A 5,816-nucleotide genomic window follows, 5' to 3' on the forward strand; every position below is an offset into this window, starting at 1 on the left:
CAAAACGAAAAATGAACGGTTGATGACATCCGCGATTGACAGCTGAAGAACAATACACTTGCATAATGAGCCTTTAGGCAGTAAGACGACGCCATTATTGTTAAGTGTTTGTTTGTGAAAGCAACACAAAAGAAATGCCTTTCCATGCATGATCCTGCGTTAAATAAACTTACTGTGCAGAGATATACGCGAATAAACAATGTTTTAGATGTGTTTAGATGTGTCTTAATACAAAGGGCGTCAAATATGAGGCATTGTGTGTTTGTGCGTTTGGCCATTGATCGCGTCTGACGGAAGCACAAAGAAAACATTAGCGTCTGGAGATAACTTATTTACAGGCGAGAGTAAAAAAGTAGATGTAATGTTTACAATCGTATCTTTATAAGAATACCACAAAGGGCGTCAAATATGAGGCATCGTGTCATCGTGACACACTCGCGTCTGTCTGGAGATAACTTTAGGTGCGTGTAAACAAGTAGATGTGATGTTTGCAATCACATCCCAGATAGCACACGTACGTCTCAGATACGTATCTGCGAGGTAATCACTCAGATTTCCATTCCGTCTGGAAAACGTATTATAAAGGTCGTTTGCCCATATGAATTACGTATCTGAGACGTACGAGCCCAGCCGTTTTGAAGACGCTTTTAAGATATTTTCAAGACGCTTGATATTTAGAATGATGATTAGCAGATGTTTCTAAGATATTTCCAAGATGTTTCTTAGATCTTTAAAAGATCTTTATAAGAGCTTTAATCGAGCTCTTTCTAAGATGTTTCTGAGAGCTTTAAAAGACGATTAAAAGATCATTAAAAATAAATTGCTCTAAACTACATCTTCTACACAGTTATACACATTATTACAATATATCATTGACAACAATTAAAACAGTATTTTCAATAAAACAGGCAGTTGATTGCGTAAAATTTATTAAAATTAGACAAAAGAAAACATTCATAAGATGCATATTTACACGAGTGTATGCAAAAAAGCAACGTTTTTCTATAACATACAAAGAAACACAATATCTTTAAATTAATCAAATGCTTCCTCGGGCAAAGAACATCTTTTCCCGATTTTCCGCGTCTCCTTCAGTGGTAGACGGACGGATTCTTCATCTGCAGCAGCTGCATTCTAAAAGAAACCATTACAAAAATAAGGAAAAATGAATTTTACAAACTATGTCATATGTTTTCTTTGTTTCCTCAATATAACTCTGATTAGAATGTCAAACAAAGATAAAATCATCCGTATTAATCGTCAATGTCGTGTATATTATTAATATGAGCCTCTTTGCGTTAAATTCGTGCTACACCACACCATGCACTTATATCGACGTCGCAATGCAAAAGAAGAAGGGCAAGAAAGAAACCTGTCCTGGTCTGGCGATTTAAGGGGACATTTGTTTAAGGTATGTAGTAATAATACATTTTAATAATGCTGGGTGTGGGATCAGTTAACTAGAAATTTCGTTGATAATTAGCAATGTATGTACAGTAACTAGCTAGTTCACGTTAGATATTTTATTCACGTGTCTGTGGTTATTTTAGGTTTTTGATAGTTAATTTCACTGATAGTTTGAGCCCGTGTAAATTTCTTAAAAAGCTGTAATTATTATTTTATTTAACATTATTATGTTTGCTGTCAAGACTGATATTTATTTTTATATATTTATTGACGTTGATATGTAAACTTAACCTACTCAGTTGTACTTGACTAATGCAATATTGACAGGTCCACCTGTTTAAGTATATTGTAAAACATTTGAACATAACAACATTTGGACATAACATACACACATTGTTTCCGCCTGCATCAATTTAGTTGTATAGCTGCATTGCTGGTTAACACCTCTGGGCAGATTCTCCATGTTCTTCTTTTATGTGTAGCTGCTCACCTTAAACAGATACAGTACATTGAAGTAATGTTTAAAACAAATTAAGCCCTATAATATTGTTTATGTTTACAATAATTGGTAAAAAGTTTGACGGATAAAATGGTTCTTACCATTCTCTATATAAGCCCCTCTGTTAACTTTTGTTCGAGCCTGTCTAGATCTTTTATCAGTCTAGAAAGATTTTGGAGAAAAGACATCATCCTCTTCTATAATCTCCATCTGTAATTGGACTAACAACTGGACCAGTCAATGCAGGTGACTCCAAGATTGTCTCGCTTACAGCTGCAATATCAAAAAAATAATTGAATTGAGGCTTTTTATATACATTTAGTATTTTTTATTAAAATTCATAATGAGCATATGTATACATTGATTTAAAACAGTACTCAAGACTGTAGATTTACTGTGAGGTTTTGAATGTTGGACAGATTATCAGACCTGCATCTGCCTCAGACATGTTGATGTTTAGCTAATGACAATTTTAAATACTTTTATTTTTTTTATTTTTTAGGCAACTTACTCTCCATTCGACCTTGCAGGTCACACCATGGTCTCAAGAGGGAAAATGAGTGCTCTATGGATTGAACAGAAAAAGGTAGTATTAAACAGTGTTATGTTGTATTTAAATGCCATGAACAATGCGTTTATGTTTTCTTCCTAATTATGTCAACAAATGCTCTCTTACCTTGCATGGTACTTTAGGTGAATCAAAACTCCAACATCTGTATGAGGGTCTGGATGGATAAAGGATGCCCACTGGAGCTGGAAATGATGGATCAGGTCATTTTCATTTGTCACATTTACAAAGAAGCACACTCTAAGGATTGCGTTACCCTGTCTGTGGCAAATACACTAGACAAAAGTATTGGGAGGCCTCATTCTAATAAACATGTTTATTTATTCCAGTATGTCCAATCAAAACAAATAAAAATGCTATACCATATAATACCACTACAAAGAATTTTGATTTTTGTTGCAACAGTTTTGTAAGTGCCTTTTTCTGTTCCGAAATGACTACAGCTTCTTGTACAAGTCATTGATAGGTTTAGGTGATGAGTTTTTGGCTAAAAACCTTTGAGTCATATCAAAGGTGTTAGCTGAGTTAAGGTCTGGGGTTTATTCAGACCAGTCAAAGTTCTTCCACACCAGACTGAATCACTAATTTTCTGTTTGAACCTTACTTTGTTTGTAGGGTCATTCTTAAGTTGGTATTGAAAAGGGCCCTGCCAAAACTCTTGCTATAAATTTAGCATCAAACGGTTTTTCTAGAATATCATATGCTGTAGCATTAAGATTTGTGCTCATGGAAATAAGTAAAGTATTTAAACCTGTTTATTAGAAGGAGGTGTCACAATAGTTATGTCTATATAGTTTATGTTTAACAAGCCAAAATAACTAGGGCTGCTTCTTTTTAAGAACTTTTGGGTATTTTTAAATCAGCCAGAGGAATAACAGTCCTTAAATGTGTAATGTACTGCCATAATTTTGTAATGATCAAACGTGAGGTCAGATTCTTGTTAACCTACTGTGTTCTTTCTTGATGGTTAGCCGAGTGTCCCAGGACAGAAAATCTGTTTCGTATGGATCAGAGTCAGACATTAACATCTAATATGTAATATCTAGTGATATGTTTTCTTAGATAATGCTGTGAACAAATGCTCTTTTACCTTGAATATTAGGTGGATCCACACTTGAACCATCTGTATGATGATCTGCACCCACTGGATCTGTAAATGGTGGTGCAGGTAAGTTTCACAAGTAAACAAACTCAAATCCTATTCAGACCATTCATGATTCCAGCAATAACCAAGTTTTTTCGTAACAATAAGACTGCATTTACAATGCAAATCTTAATGCACAGATCATATTTTTTTGACTATATTCATTTTTTGTTCTGATCTTTTTATATTTACATAAGACACTATTCATATCTGATATCGGTGTTACAATAATTAGCAAAACTACAGTTAATATGAGTGTCATGATTTGCACTTGAGTTTTGTATCGACTTAAGCCAGGGTCACTGCCAATTTAGGCATGTTTTAATTATGACACTTAAACAATTGTATATGTACTTCGATAAAGGTTTTTGCAATCATGGAAACATAAGTGAATCGCAGACAGCATTCTTCTTTTACGAATGTAAAATGGCTGGAGTAGTGATGTCACTAGCTAAATTAATTTTCATTTGACCTCCCCCACAGAAAGACACAGCACATCATTATATCGTTGGCTCCGCCCACTGGTGTTCAGTCTAAAGTAGTAGTTGTTGACAATCATAAAGTTGTAATAACAGTAAGATTGTGATGTCAGACAAACATTGTGCTGTTGCTGGCTGTGGGAAATTAGTGTCTTTGTAAGGGTCGCAAATAATTTGAAAATATTTATGTTTCTAAATATGCCCCCCTACCATGAACTAAACTGGACTGTTGCAGAGACCAAGTGTAGTAGGGTACACTACTATGCAGGTGACATTCTTTTGTTTATTGAAGCTATGACAAATAATTTGTCTGTTTAGTTAATGTTTTATACAGTGTAACTGTACCTAAACATTGTTCCTTGAGGTCCTCTGCTATTTACATTTTGTATGTCTTCCTTATTTAACACACCTTATTCAAATCATCAGCTCATTAGTAGAGATCTTCATGAACTGAACTGAGGCTGTGTCCAAATTTTCACACTTGTTGTCTTTGCACTAGACTACTTACATTACGTTTTTTTTTTTTGTATTTGGCCTAAGTATTCTAGTGGGCGTGAAGATCCCAAGCGTGCATGTAGAATTATTCATCCGATGGGACACACTTAGCATGGGTAAAAATTTCAATCCAGGTAGTGCCAGCAATTTGCACCAAAACGTATTTGTGTTTTATTTACTACTTTTAATTTATATTTAACATTTTTAAGTTTTTCTGTAAATAAAATGAACACTCTGAAATGAACATTTGCTTATATCAAACTTTTAGATGCAGAATTCTTTGCTCCTGTAAAAAAGCTCTTTGTTTTGAGTATGTAGCTTTATTAAAGTGTATTATTTATTCAGTAGTCCCTAAATAAACGACACAATGTTGCAGATGTTTCACAAAATGCATAACAATAATGCAGTGAACACCATAGAAATGTTAACATACAATTAAAAGTCTCATGCTTTACATCCAGAACATGATGCACGATAGGATGCACAAAGTGATATTTGGACGCAGCCTCAGTCTGTCAAATCAAAGAGACATACAGAATGCACAGAGCAGTGGGACTCCATGAACAGAGTTGAGAACCACTGCTGTAACTCATTATGCTTACCTGACTCATGCAGAATTCTGGCCTGGTGTTTGGTCCCCCTTTCTCTGGCTTGTGTCTCCATCATCATTACACTCTTGTCAGTGTAAAAGTATCGTCGTCTGCGTACCAGGACTTTGTTACTCAGCTGTCCCTTCTCCTTCAAGCTACATTTTTGTCAAGCTGCAACAAGTTGGAATACATAATTATTAACGTTTAATGATTTTGATGTATGAAATATGTAACAAAAGCAAAAAATGTATAGACATTCTATTAAGAAATTACCTTTTTCTTGTTTGTTTACTGACCTTTCAACCATATTGCATTTATAATTGATCATCATACCTTTGGTCTACTGTTAACAGGCTACTGTAGAAAACAAAGTCAAACAAAAAAGAGAGAAAAAATTATAAATGCTGAATGTGTCTCATCTTAAATACATTGATGTTGTTTTTGTTTCATTGATTTTGGATGTTTTGATGATTTAAGGAAAATTTACGTAGCATATATATTGATGTTTTAAATCAGAGTTTGTTAATGACACTTAATCATTAACAAACATTTAAAAAGCTTTATTACAATACTAATTGATAATATATATGTAATAATCTTGTTTTGTAACACCCTAAATCACTGAGCGCACAAA

The 5,816-nt window shown here is 34.1% G+C and overlaps 1 long non-coding RNA gene across 1 annotated transcript; it reads left to right on the forward strand.

Moving 5' to 3' along the window:
* Positions 1-2,057: 2,057 nt before the first annotated feature.
* Positions 2,058-5,607, forward strand: LOC135776690 (uncharacterized). The gene is made up of 4 exons (XR_010544171.2): positions 2,058-2,152; positions 2,409-2,492; positions 2,600-2,677; positions 3,577-5,607. It is a non-coding gene; the product is annotated as an uncharacterized lncRNA (long non-coding RNA).
* The last annotated feature ends 209 nt before the right edge of the window (positions 5,608-5,816 follow it).

The sequence above is a fragment of the Paramisgurnus dabryanus genome, chromosome 18 (assembly GCF_030506205.2).
Source record: "Paramisgurnus dabryanus chromosome 18, PD_genome_1.1, whole genome shotgun sequence".
NCBI classification, from domain to species: domain Eukaryota; kingdom Metazoa; phylum Chordata; class Actinopteri; order Cypriniformes; family Cobitidae; genus Paramisgurnus; species Paramisgurnus dabryanus.